The sequence below is a fragment of the Lineus longissimus genome, chromosome 6 (assembly GCF_910592395.1).
Source record: "Lineus longissimus chromosome 6, tnLinLong1.2, whole genome shotgun sequence".
NCBI classification, from domain to species: Eukaryota; Metazoa; Nemertea; class Pilidiophora; order Heteronemertea; family Lineidae; genus Lineus; species Lineus longissimus.
This window is the reverse complement of record NC_088313.1, coordinates 13107880-13126483: the sequence shown is the minus strand read 5'-3', so window position 1 is coordinate 13126483 and position 18604 is coordinate 13107880. Positions and strand designations below refer to the sequence as shown.

General features: G+C 40.8%; 1 protein-coding gene across 3 annotated transcripts in view; it reads left to right on the top strand.

Annotated features, from left to right (window-relative positions):
* LOC135489502 (5-hydroxytryptamine receptor 1A-like) overlaps positions 1-18604 on the top strand; it is a 169720-nt gene that overhangs the window by 98820 nt on the left and 52296 nt on the right. The window contains exon 1 of one of the 3 annotated variants that reach the window (XM_064774883.1): positions 5420-5672. The exons of the other annotated variants lie outside the window; for them this stretch is intronic. The gene's annotated coding sequence lies outside the window, so the exon portion shown is untranslated. Of the gene's footprint in view, positions 1-5419; positions 5673-18604 lie in introns of those variants that run through there. 3 annotated transcript variants of the gene reach the window in all.

Below are 18604 nucleotides of genomic sequence, written 5' to 3'. Positions count from 1 at the left end.
GACGCTGAGGGCTTGTTTCGAAGTGCGCCGTACCTGTCTAGTAGATATTGGGAATTTCAGCCCACGTCCTCAGCGTAATCGCTATACTGCACGTGACAGAGTAAAGCACAAAGAGTGCCTGCTACCAGTTTGTATTTTCAGTGCCTTTGTTTGCTCCGAATTTTGTGATTTTCCCTAACGAAGTTAATAGCTTCGTTTCGACTTTTCTAGCTTCGTTTCGACTTTTCTAGCTTCTGACAGGTGGGAGTTGTTTTGGATATTCTGACACCTGGTAGTTGGTTTTTTTACATTAACGCACAGAATTGGCTTAATGCCTTTACAATATAAGGTAGTGTGTGTCACGTAACGACATCTTGATCTTATTTTCAGGCTTTTATCTCTAGTCAAAACAACGAAGCAGGCCTTTAGACTTTGCAGAGCATGACTACCTTTGTAGATGTTTGTATGGGAAAATCCAGCGAGGAACTAAACTGGCCTCTTCGAAAAGCCGTAATGACTACATTGAAAGTCTACAATCCTAAAAGCCTTAAAGTAACGTTAAATCTTTTTGAAGTGAAATGTTGAAAAGAATCCGTCGTTAAAATTTCACAAAGCCGTTTATACATGGTCTGTTTATTGGATTACACATGCTCCCGCCTTTAACTATTTAGCGCGGAAGAAATAATCCGTGAATTTGAAACCCTCCCATGCAACGATGTCAAAACGCATTAAAGAATTTTGTTACAAGCTATTTTGATCGCAGCAATATCTACAAAGTGATTGAAATCGATAGGGCATGTTGAGTACTGTTCTTGTATGCGAAAAGCTGTGTCTGTTTTTGCAGTGCATTCAGCGTGTTCAATGGCGGCTATTTTGGCCAGAAAAAATAAACAGGACGGGTTCTGTCACACCTCAATCGTTAATTGGTTCATTGTCGATAGAAGGAAGAAGACGCTATTTTAATACAAACAAAGTTTGATTTGGGGAAAGAGAATTTCAATTACCTGTGATAGTAAATAACAAAGCCGGTTTTTTATTGATGTCAGCGGTAATGATTTTGAATACTTCTATAACCATTCAAAAAGACGCGACCGAATAAGTCGTGTGCAAGGAGATATACCGTACCAAAGGTGATACCGTCATAGGACCGTACCAGCAATCGTATCGAACCCAATGTTGTCCTGGACTAAAGGCACAAACACGCCAAAACGCGCGTTGAACGCAGCGGAAAACGCCGCGGTATTCGCCCAAATACAGGGGTCACACCTAACGCGTGAAACGTGGGAGGAGGCGCACTGGAAGGGCGGCATATGATCGAAACGCACTCATGTCATTGCCTGTTCTTTTCTCCAACCAAACACATTCGCAAGGACATCATTTCAAGCTCAGTCTCACTCTTAAAAAGTACGATGTCCGACAAAAGAGCAGCGATGGCCTCACCATGTCACGTACCATACGTACACCCAAAGTTGTGTTGCAACCAACTGTTTGACTGATTACTGTTCAGGTCAGGTCCAGACGTCTTGCGAAAAGGCCCGCTAAGTTGCGAGGCTGATGAACTGAAATCGAAGATCCGGGTTTCGGTTTAGATTTTGAAAGTGCTCTGAATAGCTTGAATGAGTTGAATATGTGATCGATATCATCTTGCTGTATTAAAATATTATCCGCTTTCAAAAGTCGATAATATTCTTACCAGCTTAACATTGTGCTATTGCCTTATTTTAAGATCAAAGTGAACAAAGATATGTATATGCTATCGTACTGTGTTCCTCGTAAAATGAACTACTGCTGGAGCAACTGCTTAGTTGTTTTTAACTGTTTCCTTTAAATAGGTCTATATAACTTACCGGTTAACAGTTTAGAACATAATTTGTTTCAATGACTGTCCATATTTTCATGTTATATTCTGCAATTAAGTTCCAAAACTTGAATATGTAAGATAGCATAGCCTCCGTAATGATTGTATCGGACGGTAAACTCTGACAGTTTTAGTCGTAAGTCGTTTTAGGTATATTGTGTGATGCATGGACGAAATGTAAAAATCCCGATACCTTGTTGGTACAAAGGTACACTGTATGTTGTTGGGTCAGTGCAATTCGTCAAGGGAGGCGGACAGGTTCTGTCGAGGCTGCATGGATTATAATACTAGGGATCTCTCGCAAATCCCCCGAAACGTCAACGTAAACGCCTATCCCATTGCCCGACGTTGTTATCAGGTGGTCAAACAATGAGACAGGTGTTCACGTTGGCGTTTGGGGGGATTTGCGAAAACTCCCTATTGCCAGTGGATGTTTGATTGCTAGCCCTGCACAAAAAATAACATCATAGCCAATGGCCGCTCTTCTTTCCTGTAATAGTAGATGAGTATTTGTAATATAGTGTCCACTCAGTGCAGAGCGTTTCGATGGCATGTTTTTGCAGATCAGGAAAAAGTCTAGCTATGTTCGCTGTCAGATAAAAGCATCATATGTTGCGTGATAAATCTGAAAAAAAACATTCCTTCCATGAAGCTCTCAGATTTCTATGCAAAGTGTCGTTTGCACTATTTTTGCTACACAAGGTAAAATATAGCGTTCACGCGACACAGTATTGGGTAACAAAAGTGTTGTCGCGTATGATGTATTTCCTTAAAAGCGCTTCTGCCTCCATTAATGGATGGACATTGTATCTTCCAAAACTGTTTTGCGGGTTTGGTGTTACACTAAAGTAAGGAAGAATATCTTCGCTGCACTTTCTTCCTTTTCCCCGCTGCTCTCTCGCTTTGGAAGTTTAACCAAACTAGAATGGCGGAAAATGTATGTTAAAAATGGAATTTGCCTGAATCCATTTACCTATCTGTTGACTTGTGGTTTGAAAGGCGTTCATTTTACAGAAAAAGGACCTTTTACCTATCGCAACGCGCCAATTTCTTTCCACCTAACCTCAGGTTTGTAGTTTACTCAATTCGTGCCTTAACTCAATAACTGCATGTAACCTGAAATCCGTAAAAACCGAAAAACTGCATTCCTTGCCTCGGTGCAAGTTTCCTGAGCAGAGTGTAAGGGCGATCCGTCTTCTCTAATGGGTTCTCCGTAACGTTCTTTAACGAAGCTACTTGGCTGGCGTAACAGCCATTAACAGCTCCCATTTGAGGAGTATAGCGTAAAGCGCGATATCATTGACTCCGAGTACACTCGTGGTTGTCAGAAACAAGTTCGCACTCGAAGCCACCAGCTCAAGAGGAGTACAGTTGCATATTCGTTCAGATTCAGATTCAGATTTGTTCGAATGCATGTGACACGCTAGCTGTGAAATCCACTTCACGGATAGTAGAATTTCTTACTGACTCGGCGATAATCTCCCCGAAAATTATTCTATTTTGCTGCAAAAACACTCAACTTGGTTCGTACTGATCGAGGCACGACTCCATGTCAAGTCGAGTTCCATTCCTGTTCTGCAGCGTATTACATTTCAGTTACTTTGAAATTGTTTTGACACAAGACACGGTATGTCTCTCCATGTCAATTTCAATGGACTTTTCTATCAAAGGCTCGTGCAGTCATTAGCTTGTGTTTGTTTCATATCCAAGCGATATTCTAGCTTAAAGATTGCTTAACTAGAGGAACGAGTTGGATTCATTTTGATATATGGTGCTACACTATTTTCCATCTTCAATTTCAATGGATCCCCGGGCCCCCCGAATTGTTTGCCATCGGTGTCTTTTGTTACAGAATCAGCTATATTATGTTTCTATTTTTCGAATTACCCTCCCACTTTCGAAGTACACTCCTCCTGGTTATCTCAACTGCATGAAGCAAGCTCATTATGAAATAGATGACACGATCCTATTTATCATGTTCAATTCCAGTCAACTTTTCTCTCCCTGTGATATGTGTTTAATCAGAGATCTTCTGAAGGAAAAACTACATATCGGGATCTCTTGTTTAATTATCGCACTCTTAATTCAATCTCGCATTCTTGGGCTCGGGTTGCATGCGGCTTAGAGGCGCATTGTTCATTTTGGCACCTGACACGGCACCTAAGGTTTAATCGCATCTGTGGTAAAAAAATCTTACCACGTCATGGCACGATTTTATCACAGCTACGTTCTCAACCATATTTTACAATTTTCTGCTTTTTATCAATTCCATTAAAATCTAGACGCTGATATTTTTTAATACGCTTCGCATCTCGTTCGGTTTCGTTCAAACATGTTTCAGTCGTTGGAATAATGAACAAGTCTATTTTCAAAAAAGCTTGACTTCCATCATAGAAATTGCGTGACGTGTAGTCCATGTAGTCAGTATGTCAATCTATCAATGTCGATTCGTATGTTTTTCATCAAAATGTTCATTCCTATTAGCTTTCGCTGGGGTTTGTCATCGATATTTTAAGTGGCAGTGGGCAACTGACCTGAGAAGGATGACTACATTATTTTTTAAAATTTTTGTCGTATGGGGCAAGTTTCAAAAGGTGACTCCCGGTGTAGTATCCCTGAGAGTTTCTCTGTGCCCGTGTTTTCCCCAGCAAAAGATCGGTCCTGGAATGATTGTTGTTTGGTTGGTGGTCTCTGGTGATTGTATACCTAGGGCAGCAAGAGAAATGAAGCCGAAATTCGCTGGTTCCTCCAGAAACTCTTCTCTCACTCCATCTCACATCATCACCACTCACTTCAATACTTTTCGTTTTTTACGGGACAACTTGGGCGTGGGATTTACCTGGCCAGGGGGATAATGTGCCAACTTGACACCATGCGCCGCCACTGGTAGTATTACACTGATGCCGTTATCTGATAATGATTATCACCAGTGTTGGAAGGCAGTTTTTAACATGGCTTGCGAATTTCAGGCAGGCCTAAGGTAACACCCCGTCCTAGTGCATTGTTTGTTGCAGTTCAAAAAGTTTTCAATAATCCTGTTTGGAGAAGTTGCAGTCCTGCTGGAAGCCATTTTTGTACAAAAACCAACATATCTTATGCCCAATTTGGCCCTTTAACAAAACATCATGCCCGCTCGTTTATAACAAAAAAATCGGTGGTTCAAGTATGCTTGTGTGTTTATATGTTTATCAAAATAGGCTATGCAAACCGTGTACTTGTACAGCAGGTACTTCAGACGACATAGGCCTATAAAAAAATCAACAACGTGTAGACAAATAATTGTAAAAGATCATGTACGTGATATACGGTGGTGATATGTCTATTGATCGAAAATGGCTTCCCTGCTGAATATCCATTTACAGAGGCCATTGCACAGCTATATATCAATCTTTTGGCTATTGGTGAAGCCTTTCAGAAATTGATAGGCCCTCTTAACCGGACAGTTAAGTTGTAAGACGTGAATAGGGCTAAGTTTTCTCATCTCAACAACCGTATTGTTGTAGGCATATATTCGAACTTAGGACGTTCTATTTATAGTGTAGAGATTTATTAATAGAACTCGTTTAACAAACTTGACCTTAGGCATCAGTGGCGTTGGTCTTGGCAAACAACTGGGAGAGACTATTCTATTTGCGATAGCTGCCTAACCGAATATCATTCTCAACCGCCAAGAGCCAAGTAATCTGCATGCAGGCCCGGTCGCCTTTAAATACGAATGAGGTGAGATACCCAGGCAGTAGAGGATTACAACACACGGGCACCAAGTCAAGAGCATAACGTCGGCACTTTCCTAGCGGTTGTATCGGCAACTTTGTCAAGGAACCTGAGAGCTTCGGTAAGACATGCCATTAAATTTTGGTCACGACCCAACTTTATCAGACAGTAGGCCAACATTTAGAGATGGTATCTCTTTCGAAACATTTGATATTGTTATGATTTGTGATTGAAAGTTTGTTCTTTGTATATATAGGTTCTTCACGTGACGCCACGACGTGACGTTTTGACGGCCACCTGCCAATGCATTTCCTTTACGTCGTGACCACGTGTGACGGCCAAAATGGCCGTGCAAAACAATTGGCAACGTCAGCATGTGACGTCAGTGAAGAACCCCTATAGCGAATAAGTGATGACGTTTAGGCTAATAAAGGATAAAATGTTGAAGAACCACCATCTCAATACCTTAGTACCGAGTGATACATTTGGTAGCTTATTCTGCCATTTATCACCTTGTAACATTAGAGAGGTTAAGATTTCCGATCCGAGAACGAAAAACGAGGAGGTATTTTGGCGATAGATACCGTATTGCCTGTTGTCAGAAACGAAATGAAACAGTGTGTTTATAATGCCTGGTATGCCTAAAATCAATAATACAAAACAACCAGTTTGACTTGATGGCGTCAACTAGAGAGAAAACAAAAACACCTCGTTCTCGTTCTCGGATCAAAATCTTAACCAACCTCTCTTATGTCCAAAGCGGAACAAAAGCGCGTAACCTACGTTCTAAAAGGTCCAGTTTATAAATCGCCATTTACAACTGCTGCGAATGTCTTCTGTTCAAGTTCAACATTCATAATAGCATTCCGCGAAGATGACGTCACTGCAGCTGCTGCCCTCTATTTCCCCATCGCTTAATTGCAGGCAATGTCGGACAAACATGCGGTTTCGTATGGATTCAGGCTTTCTAACTAGGGCAGTTAGATTCAATCTGGCACATGTCCAAGTGTTGGAAATACTACATAATTGTTCTGAATATTTCTCTCTCTGACTCTATGGTATCATTCATGCTAAAAACAATGCAGGGTCAAAGATAATTGACTTTGAAATAAGCTCAAATTCGTAGAAATAAGTGTCGATGTCCGACTGTCACGTGACTAAAACGTCATCAATATCTTATGCAAATGACCTTGTGAGCTATAAATAGTAACTTCGCGGGATGCTATTGTCTGTGAATGGAGCCTGTGACTGTGTTTGGATTTTAACTCGAATGATATGACTACATTCGTTTATCAGTGTCGATAACTATAGTAAAAATCTATAAACATGTACATGTATTGTCGTGTGCCTCCTGGTTCTAGAAATGAAACGAGCATTATTCCCTTTTTAGATTGCTTTATTAATATTTGCTACACGAAATTATACAGACGGGCAGTGTTGTTGACTCGCCATCATCCTTCTGAGAACTTAATTCTCCGGGGTCACCAAAAGGCGGGTCACGGGGGACCTACGCAGGGTGACCCAACACTTTCAATATACAACGGTATATCCGAATATTCGTCATCAGACTGTTGGACTTTTTCTCCATAAATCATCTCGATTAGCTAGGTAGCGGATGAATGCCTTCACCAAAGATCATCTGTATCGGCACTAAAGCTTTTGCGGCACATTTGACGTAACGGACATGTTTCATCATGCGTGCAGTGGAAAGAACATGCCAGCGCAACAATTATCGCCAAACCGTAATCAGTTTTGAAGAAAAAAATGTGACTTAGCCGAGTCGGGGTTTAGCCTGAGTACGTTATCAGTAGGCGATACTCAAGTTGAAAGCCACACCCAAGGTGTCTCAACGCGTATAAATTCCAGTGCGTCTTTGCCGCTAGCTGCAGCTCGCTAATTGCCATCATTATTCATGTACATTTCAGTTTCACTCAATATATTTGATATAACGAAGACCGCAGAATGACGAGCGTGCTGTGCTCAAATGAAACTTGATTATTAAATGCATTCTGGCATTGTCTGGCGTTGTCTGGGTGGATTGGTTGATTTTTCACTTTTCTTCGTGTTTGTTTCTAAATGAACAGACTGCAATGTAATGCATTCTATTAAATTCCCATCGTGGAAAAATGTTGAAATGTTGTTTAATTAGTGGTGACGGCACCCATTTAAGACTGAAGCCCCCCCCCCCCCCCTCCCCGTTACGTTGTTACCATTCATTGGGTTTCTCTCGTGATCGACTCACATATCATTTTTAGGTTGAAATACATAATCGACTCTATGAAAAACTCTGTGGAAAACTTTGTTTCATATCGATTCTTCTTACCAAGAAAATTGGCATATCCGATAGGTGTTTGTTAGTTACTCCCAAATGTATGTATGTATCATGGTTATCACGCTTTCCGAATGCACCTTATTGGTGATTTGGGAATTTAAAGTCCTCCAGACAGTTCAATTTCCATTCCCATAACGGAAAACGATGAGTTACACGGCTGAAGTGATTTCCAATTCCAAGCTGTTGGCATTGGAAATAGCTACTTTGGTAGTTAGTGGGAAAGTTCGTATTAGAATGTATATCGGAACAGGTGTCGATGTCAAAGCCTTGGGGCACACTTTGGTGCCCGAGAAAGAGGAAAGTAAAAAAAGATGTTAAGACTGAGTCGTCAGCATTGATGTTTTCTTTCAATATTTAGCAATATTGTTAATCATCATCCTTCTCATAAAGCTGAATTCATACCCGAATCATAACATCGACGTCCGACGCGCTATCAAAATCTGGACGCGGACGTGTCTTGTGCGCGTCGGAGTATGCAGAATTCGGCTTAACAAGTCCGCTAATTAAGTTTAATTGGGAGAAACGATCTTCACCTAGTCAACCGAACCCCTCCCACTTATTCTCCATTTTGAATATTCTATGTACGGTTGGTTAGCGAGTGTATATCTAAATCACCGATAAAGCTTATTCGGTTCACTAGCTCCTTTTCGGCGCTTGGTGAATGCGCGTTCATCCGTTATTCTTAAGTGAATAATATTCTTGATCCATGGCGAGATCTATGTTCATCAAAGATTCAAGATAATTCATACGTGAATAGAGTACGCGCTCAGCATTACAGTTAGGACACCAACCGATTATTCAAATCCTGACCTTAATACGGAGCGCAAATACAAAATGGCCCGGTACATAAACTAAGTATTCTTTAAGAAATAGGCCTGTCATGTTCACGTGTTCAGATTATGACTATCAAGAAGATGATTTTATGCAAGTCTCTATTTGGCTTCCATTTCAAACCCTGACACGTACATTAAGGTAGGCACACTTGAGCCTCCTCTGTCAATTTTCAACTTGAAAAAATCCATAAGATAGCTGATAAATTGGCCGACATACGAAGTTTGTGCGATGTCTCAGTGGTGAGTGTGCTTTCCATTTTGCTAAATCCACGCAGGTCTAACCGTCATCTTCGAACAAACGCTTAAAGGCCTACCCCGCTTGCTAAAAAAATGAGACTTTTAACTGCTTTTTGAAATTTGAAATTGTATGAAGAATACGTTCTGAATTAACTGTTACAATGCAATTTTGTAGTCAGATATACAAATAAATGCAAATTCGTATGCATAATACATGTAGTAACCGAATTAGGGTATTGTGTGTAACTGCATTTCTGTTTTCCTTGGAGTACACCGTTCATAATTACTGGTGGTCCAGTTAAATAGAAATCCAGTAATACACAATGCCGTAGTGCAGTTATTATGAATACAAATTTGTTGAAACTTTGTATTTATAGTTCTTGTATATTTGTCAAATGAAAGGCAATGCTGACATTTATATTTAGTATGTATTTAGTACGCAATTGAGAATTTTCAAATTCAATTACAAATTCAAAATCTTTAACGAACGGCGGAGGCCTTCAACCTGTTGCATCGGTGACACAAAAAGTGCGCAGAGACTTTCACAACATAATTTCAGTATATTCTCAACCCACACCCTCGGGGTAACAGTCGAATGGTAATTGGCCCTCCAAAGGAAGGATTTCCCTTCATTATATTTAAAACCTAACTTCCTCTTTTTAATCTTTCTTCAAATGATGATGGGGGCAATTGAATTCTTTTTACGAATGTGTTGAAGGATTATGAATGCAATTACCAATAGCGTCCCCTGGTTAGAAATTCCTATTACTTTTATTTCAAGCTCGGAGCACCAATTTTAAAGAGCTCATTATTTCTTTATGGAGGTTTTGGTCTGAAGAAATATGTAATGAGACGACTCGTACCCTATTCCCTCTTAATGATTTTTTGATATTGGTACTTTTAAAACATAAGTTCATTATCATACCATGTTGCCACTGAATAAAATTATTTACTTTGATTATTTTATCACTTATTTTGCTTTCTCTGATGACCCTCCAAATCTAATAACTATACGTACTTTTTGGACTCCATGTACATGTTCATGTACATTATCGACTACAACAGTGGAATGTACATTACTGATGAGTATCCAATTCTAACACATCTAGATTTATGATGAACCGCTGTTTACAGCATAAATGCCCTATGCGCCTTTTCGGTCCCTCGTTTTGAATTCAGCGGTTATGGTTGGATTGGTGCAACATATGGAAGCAGTCAAAAAGCATTTAAAATGGTTGGCCAAAACCTCGGCTACGCCTCGGTTTGGGTGAGACAACCAACACCTCCAGTTCGGTATCAGTGCCTTAAACCTAAGATGTTACAGACAATGCAATGTACTTTATTGATAACTATACAAACCTTATAATATGTTATAGACAATAGACATCCTACTAGAGCCGTTTGTCGTTTATCATACACCAAAAAACGACGAGACTAACAGTTCTGTGAACACGAGCGGGTAAACAAGGTCTACACTGCCTTTAATGGCCTGATATTACAAACTACGCAATAACACATCCCTCCGCATCTTTTCTCCATCACCATGAAAGTCTTGTTTTGACGGATAATCATTATCTTGTGCATCCGCTCTGCTGTAATAAGTCTTGTAGGCGATGCGTGATATGCCACCAGCATTCTACTCCACTTTGAGCGAGGCCGTCACAACAGCATCAGCACGTTTTTTATCCTTCATCTCTTAGTAAACCAAGGTCGTATCAGACAGCTGATGTCTTGTCAGGCAAGGGTGTCATCATGTTTGTTGGTTTCTGACATTCTGCATGTTCCCAGGGTTGTCATGTCCCGCCATACGCAAATTCCACTGGCATCCATAGTGGGATATTTGTCAGTCTAGTCAAACTCTTTACTTTTACATTGAGAAGATTTTGAGAAATTAGAAAAAGGGGGAAAACGAACCAACACAATAGACTGATCACCTTTTTATTGGGTAGGAGTTTCTCGACGACCCGGTTTTAGCTACGAAACATCCTCACCACTTCCTATGACTCAGCATTTGATCGTGTGACGAACGTCCCTTTAAATCGCGCATGGCCAACAATTGGCTTCTGCGGAAAGTACATGTAGTAATCACAAGAACTCTAATGCCACGGGTCAAAACCACCCCTTATATCCATCCTGTGAAGAATGTAACAGCCAAATCGATTTCCAATGAGCTATTTTGGGACGTTTATTTGATAATGTGTCTCACATTTCTATTTTGAATCGATTTTAACATTAGCAGCATCAAACACAAGGATGGTCTCAGTATCCAGCGAGGTTGTTCACCCGGCCAAAAAGGCTCACCTTAGGGGGAGTCTATACAATACCGCAGTGTTCCTCCGCGTCCGTCGTCGTCGTCGTCGGCGTCCGTCGTCGTCCGTTGTCGTCTGTATCCTGTTTCAAAAACAGTGGTACGTCTCTTAACTGCTCGGGCGATGAACTTGAAACTTTGTAAACAGGACCCCCAGGTCAGGTGACCTCCGCCACTGAATTTCGGTCCGAGCAGATTCTTAAAATGGCCTCCAGGGAGACAAAAGTGAAAACCTAAAAAGTGTGATATATCTCTTATAAGTGACTCGTTTTGGACAAAATTTGTATGGTAGGTTTTCCTAGCAAGGATACATCTCATATCATACGGGTTTTTGATTTGACCTAATTTTCAAGGTCACATGTACAGGTACAGAGGTCAAATGGTGTAAATTGGCCGTTGGGTGTAACTATGGCACGTTTCTTAACCGCTAAAGTGATGAACTTGATATTTGGTACACATGACTCCCTACGTCAGATAACCTCTTATTAGTGACTTGTTTTCAATAATATTTTATGGTAGGTACTCTAAGGATACATCACAATGTCATACCGATTTAGATTTGACCTACTTTTCAAGGTCACACAGGTCAAATGGTGTAAATTGGTCGTTAAGGTTTAGTATGGCACTTTTCTTAACTGCAGAAACCATTGGTCTCACATTTGGTACACATGTACGGCACCCTATTGTCAGGTGATCTCAGAGGCCGTTTGGTTTGGTTCGAGCTGATTCACTGCTTGGCCAGCAGGGGGCCAAATCTGAAAACCTTAGAAATGCGTTTATTGCGTTACTACTTGCCCGATTGCCACCAATCTGATATCATGGGTAAATTTAACCACCATATGCAGTATTATATGTCGCATGGGCTTTTAATCTGACCTACTCTATAAGGTCGCAGAGGTTAAATAGCATAAAATTTCGATTTGCTTATATTAGTATTGTCTGTTAGTGAACTAGCAACGATGTGTACGAATTTAATCGCACTTTCGTCCTCGCATACTTGAGTCTTCTGCACACTCCTCTCTTAATTACTTCGAAGGCGGTAAAAATGGTTCATGGAGTGCTTGCGGCTACGAGATATCGTTTTCACTACCGCAGCTGCAGCATAGTTTCTTAACATCGTTATAGCAAGTGAGCTGAGTGATAATGAGGTGGCATTTAGCACTCTGTGGATGTTGGCAGCTTCCAGTCATCGACGGTAAACAGGTCATAGTACCAATCAAAATCCACAACGATACACATGACTCTTCTCAATACCAGAAGCTGAATAACAAATACGAAGAAGATGAATAATTTTAAGATTTCTGCAAAGGTTGGGGGATCGTTTCCGTTAGCACAGATGGTTTTGTCGTAGCGTGTCAGCACTTCAAATGCCTTGCCCTGCCTTGCTTTGACACCAGGAGAGTAGGGACTCTGGCAGGTGCCTTGTTTCTCTCTCCTCCAAGTATCTCAAGGATACTTCTAATTGCGCTTTGCGTGACTGGCACATCAGTAGATGTATCTTCGACTTCCTTTGTTGGCCCCAGAGGTGGTTACTGCCTACTTCACTCCACACAATGTCCCCACCAGTGAGGCTCTGCTTTGCCAAAGATGGTGGTTGCACCAACTGCAAGGCCCGGCTCAACTCCGTAAAATGGTCCTCAAGACTGCGTTAATCTTTACGAGGTCAGTGGAAGGTTTCGCTAAACCAGTCAACTTGTCTGCAACATGATCGATATATCAGGGGTCGTTTTCGTTTTCACAGTACACAATTTGAGCTCTTCGGTCATGTCAGTAAGTGGTTTCGCGAGAATGCGATCGTCCGGCCTGCTGAATCAACATGAACCCCGGCTTCAACCTGAGCATCATATTCAGTGGTGGACATCACCAACCGACAGTTTTTACTTTCTTCTTACTGGGAAAGCAAAATTAAAGCCAGGGAATCGATATTGAGAGAAAATAATGTGATCTGAAGTTACATGATTAGTATATAGTTGATTAATTAGATGAAGCTGATTAGTAATTTTACCATGTTCTTACTTTAATGATTCATTATGTTTGTCAGAATAGAAATGGGAACATTATACCTAAGATCAGGTCTGACGGAATCTAAAGGGGTTGACACTAATTATTTGACAGGACTGCTCCTACCTTTCAAACTAATTTTATCTAATTAGTAGCTATACTTTTATATATGAATCAAGCTATATATAGTATATATACTAGTTGGACCAAATATGATATTGAGATGATGATGGTGATGATAACGACGATGACGATGATAGTGGTTTGATGATGGTTACCTTAATTAACGATGACGATGTTTAGGCCTTAATTGTCGGTGATGGTGATGGGTTAGGCCAAGGGCCGCAGAGTAGGAGTATATGCTTTGAGGTGGGATTGCCTCGAAAAGGAAGGTTTTCAGAAGTTTTAGCTTGGGAAACAAAACTTTGCAACAATCTATTCCCTCGGGACACCTGACAATGACATACGCTCAGTGGTTGGTTGATTCTAAAATAACATATGGAATGCACTTGGTTTTCGGCGCCATGTCATCGCTAAAAATAGCACTGGGATCGATCCACCCTCCAGACAGCCATTCTTGAAATAGATCCGCGGGCATTACACTACGAAAGGCACTACAGTGCCGGTGCCCCTGTCCTCACATTAAGCTAGCATGTCAGGTTTTCCAAATCTTTTCGGACCCAGTGAACTGACGGAAGTGTGAGATTAACTCAGCTTCGGCGGACTCGAAGTATGGATGGAGTATGGAGATAAGGGACGTCTTATCCCGTCCAATCTCCTTGAAGCATGTGCAGTTTAACACTAAGCGAACTGGACGCCAAAATCGATACCTCATGCGGAGACGAGACCTTGCTGTTGCGTCCTGGGATATTCGCATATCAAAATATCCTCGGTATGATAATTAATAGATACATGTATTCATAATATTCATATGGCGAATCGTGGATTCCATCTTGGAATACTCCATCACGCATAGTCCATGAGAGAACAGATGACTTGGTTGCGTGTACATGTATTTGATGCTTGGAGCGACATGAGCAGCGTGGTGTGTGATTGATGTTTGTCGTTGAGTCTTTTTTGCGATTAGATTCTGTTACTATTGAGCCCCCCTCCACCTCCAAACACATCCGTACACGCACCCTCCCAAGAACGCCCATGGTCAACAACGTTAAAACTGCTTTGGCAATTTGGTGATCGCCCCGACTACTCTAGCTCATTAAATTTATTTTTATCAACATTGGTTTCGTTCGATTTGAGCTCATGGTGAAAATCACCTTGACCCCAAGGTTTTGGGATCGCTAAATATTTCACTAGAGCCCGATGGCAGTGCACAGGAGAGTCGGATGGGTGAACATCTCTATCAGAGTTACGAGAATAAGCAATAGCTTATTACCCCATCATCACGCTGATGATTCTTTGACTGTCAAAATGACAAATTTCAAATTCAATGGGGAAAATATACTTCGATCACTCATTGTGGATGACGAAAATAATAACATAACATAAATTTATACTGACATTTTCTTCACGATGATATTGTACGCACTGGTGCAATATATTTTTCAGTGATCAGTCTGCCCAGACAACAACATCGTGGGTCATTTTAACGTTTTTTATGTTACAAACACTTCCGCATTTTCAAACTAAAAAGAATCATACATGTACATGTTTACATAATACTTTCAACATGACTAAACCGTTTTCATGGTAAAATGCGGGGGGGGGGGGGGGTGATTATTGAAATGTCGTTTATATTTTATTTTATACCTGTAGATATTTTCATTCGATTAATGGGTGTGCTTGTTTCATGTTCATTAATTTAACCCGAGCTTCCCATTGTTCTCCGTAGCGTCCTATTCGTTTGATAGAAAAAAATAGAAAATAGATTATGAATACCGATATTTCCAATAACTAACAAAATGGCACCATTAACTGCTATTTTGAAGGTTCTGAATGTAAAGAAAAATTCCGATAATCTTTTTCAGATAATGTTAATATTCGGTGAGAGGTTAGTTAGGTACATTTTATTTTCAGTTGAAGTAATCGAAAAAGGAAGAATTATTGCTACTTCCGACAACAGTAGATAGCTTGCACGCCGTTCCGATTCGGACGTGACCCAGGCTTCAAATTTGAGGCCGAATTACTCACTCGTCGAGGAGAATATGTTCGGTTAAACTGAATTAAAGAACCCTTCAAAACCGATAAATAAAACTACCATTTGGACCTGTTCATAAAATATATGTCGAACTGGTACTTGAACATCAGGACATGGCTATAACCCTTACTAACCATGAGTTACGATTTTGCGATGATCTGCACAGAATGGGCAACTAAAATAAAACGAGAGGCAGTTTACTCTGAATCCCCGATACCTCACTGGACTTCCGAGCCAATTGATTCTGAGAGAATTGTCATACACTGGCCGCGGTTGCTTGATACAAATGGCTACAACTGATAAACATTCTCGTTTCCACCACAGCGATCCCAAGAATATTGCTTTTCCTCTTGAGACTTTCTGGTTTAATATTCTCTTTTTTCCATCTCGTAGCCAAGTAATGTGTTTCTTGCTTGATTTTTTGGTCGTTTCTGGCGTTGCATTTCACAATAGTGAGGTTTCGCTATCCCGTACAGAGAACCAATTCACTGAGAATGACAAGTTTTGTGTATGACGTCATAAGTTTTAGGGACGTAGGTCTTCCTCGAAAGCGGATACGGTGATTCAGGCCGTGGAACCTAGCCTCATGCATCATGTTATTTTCAAGAGAATCAACACCTCACCGATATATAGCTTACTAAATTAGCCTAATGCATTTTGCAGAACATATCTACATTCAATTGTGATTTTGATGCAAAATTTTAGCATTTTCTGTGAGTTACGAAGACGACATCGGGAACAGGAATGACAAATCCAGAAAATCCTACCTCGATTCGAGCCCAACCGAGATAGGCCCTCGAGAACTGAGGTCCTGATTCTTTTAAAGTATGTATGCCGATAGAACTCTGGGGAAACTTTTTATACCTGAGAGAGCACAATTGTCACATTTTCAATACAACTCAAGCAAGACAACTACTTAACATGGCATAATGGTTTGATATTGGACAATCAAATGTGTTTCAACAGAAGCTGCTGCACTGGATTCAGTGGATGAAACAATATACATGTAGCTTTTTTCTGATTTCATTGAGAGTCATCTGCTCCAGTGTGGAAAGCAGTGATTTGAAATTGACGATCTTGACCCTCAAGCTCAACGTCCGTCGGCGGAGGCTACGGAGGTAAAATACCGGTGGAATGGAATTTCAGTATGGAAATAGATAGGCATTCGCCTTCTTCCTTGCTGCAGTGGTGGTTGATTTTTAAAGCCACACTCCGAACAATGCCATATCCGGTGCTAGGTCATTCTCAGAATGTTCGATGCTATATCATGTTACCCGATCATGGCCTCCTTATCTCACTTGTCATGGCAAAGCCACAACCGCCCAGTAATGAACAATCAGTGTCGGCAGTAAATAGCTCGTATTAACCAGGCAGAATCTACGGGACGTTAGCTTCATATACTACTGGGTGCTTGAAAATGTATTCGACAATTTTAAATTCTAACATCTCCTAAATATGAACCTGAGATGGAAATAAAGTACTGACTTCTATCACCGTTAAAGTGGCCTCCCTTAACCCCATTGCAAATATTACCAAAAAGTACACTTCCGTGGGCTGTGAAAATGTGCCCCTTCCATTTAGTTCAAAAGGCCCGGTATTAGTCCTCTTGTTGTGCTGAAAACTCATAAAAAAATTGCAATGTTGCGCAGAGATTCCACGATGTCGGATTATAATTGTCATTCATCCAATATCAAATTTATAATGGACAAGGTCACAAGCAGAGAAGACCAGGTTAAAAATCCTTTGAACGGAGATAAGTACGTGACGTATAAGATCTCTTTTGAAAACATGATTGCGTTACTCGCAATACTCAGAGCTGTGGTTAGTTATATTTCGTGCACCAAAGTATGAAACCATTAGAAATGAGGAAGCTGTTCAGAGCAACAAACGCCAGGCTGATAGTGACAGTATAGCATTGGAAAGGAAGAAAAATGTTATTAGCTGATCGTCCAAAACAACTTGTCACGATAGCATTTCGCAAAAAAAGTGTCTCGGCGTCAGTTGAATTATTGTTTAAAAGATTGTTACTTGATACCCACTTTATAAGGAGATGTTCGGAGTGTCAATACATTATGAAACGCCTTGTAGGCCAAAACAATGTACTTTCTGAACCAGAAATAAACAATACAACATTCATTTCCCCGAGCATGATTAGCACTGACCTAGAGCTTTCATGGATGGTGATCCAAATACCAGCCGGCCTAGGCTACTGCGGCGGAAGCGGCTGCCGATATGATCAGGCCCGAGCCATGCGTTGTGCGCGATCGAAGACTCCAAGCCCACTCCAACCAGCCAAACAACCAATTAGTTGAAATTGTCAGGAAATTACGAGCAATTTGGCGTGTGTGTGACAGTTTTCCTCATTAATAAGCGTTTGTTGGTAGGAGTCGCTGATTAGTATTTCCCTATCAGTGAGGGTGGCCTTGACATAAGGAGATTTTCTTGAATCATCTGCTGAGGCTCCAGCATCCGCCGAGGTGCGTCTCACAGAAGAGGCCCTCGGAACCACTTTAATTTGGTTATCATTCAGTTGGAGTAGCACCAAAGCCCAACGTGTTAAAACTGAATAACCAACTGATTGCTCAAGTTGCCTGATAAAGAGGCCACGTTATGTTATTTGACCAATCAAATCTTATGATTTACGTCAATGTTTACACTAACAAATCACCAGCTGTCTTCTGTTTGGCGTCGATCTTTTATTGTTTTCATTATTAATAAGCGGTCGTTATTTGGCTTTGATGATTTGTTTTCCTATCAGTGAATGGAAAGCCAAGACAGAAAGCGCGGATATCTGCTCAAGGTTTCTACTCAGTGGAGCTCTCCGCGACCGATGTGCGGCTTGATGAGCCACCACTGCAGAACAATTTCCCGGGCATCGGAACTACTTTAATTTCATCATCAATCATCTTGGAGTAGCAATACTTTAAACTGAATAACCCACTGATTGCTCAAGATTGCCAATAAGAGGCCACGTAATACCAAATTGACTAGAATAAATCAAACGCTTTCTGTCAATGTTTCAAGGGAGCTATTGCTTACTATCAATCTATTTGGAGGTATCAATTTTTGTAAGAGTTAGTGAATGGAACAGGGCCTACTTTGTTAAAATATTGAATTGGGCTACTTTGTTAAAAAGAGTTTATTCTAAAACTTTTCCGATTAGTGGTACATGTACACCTTTCCCACG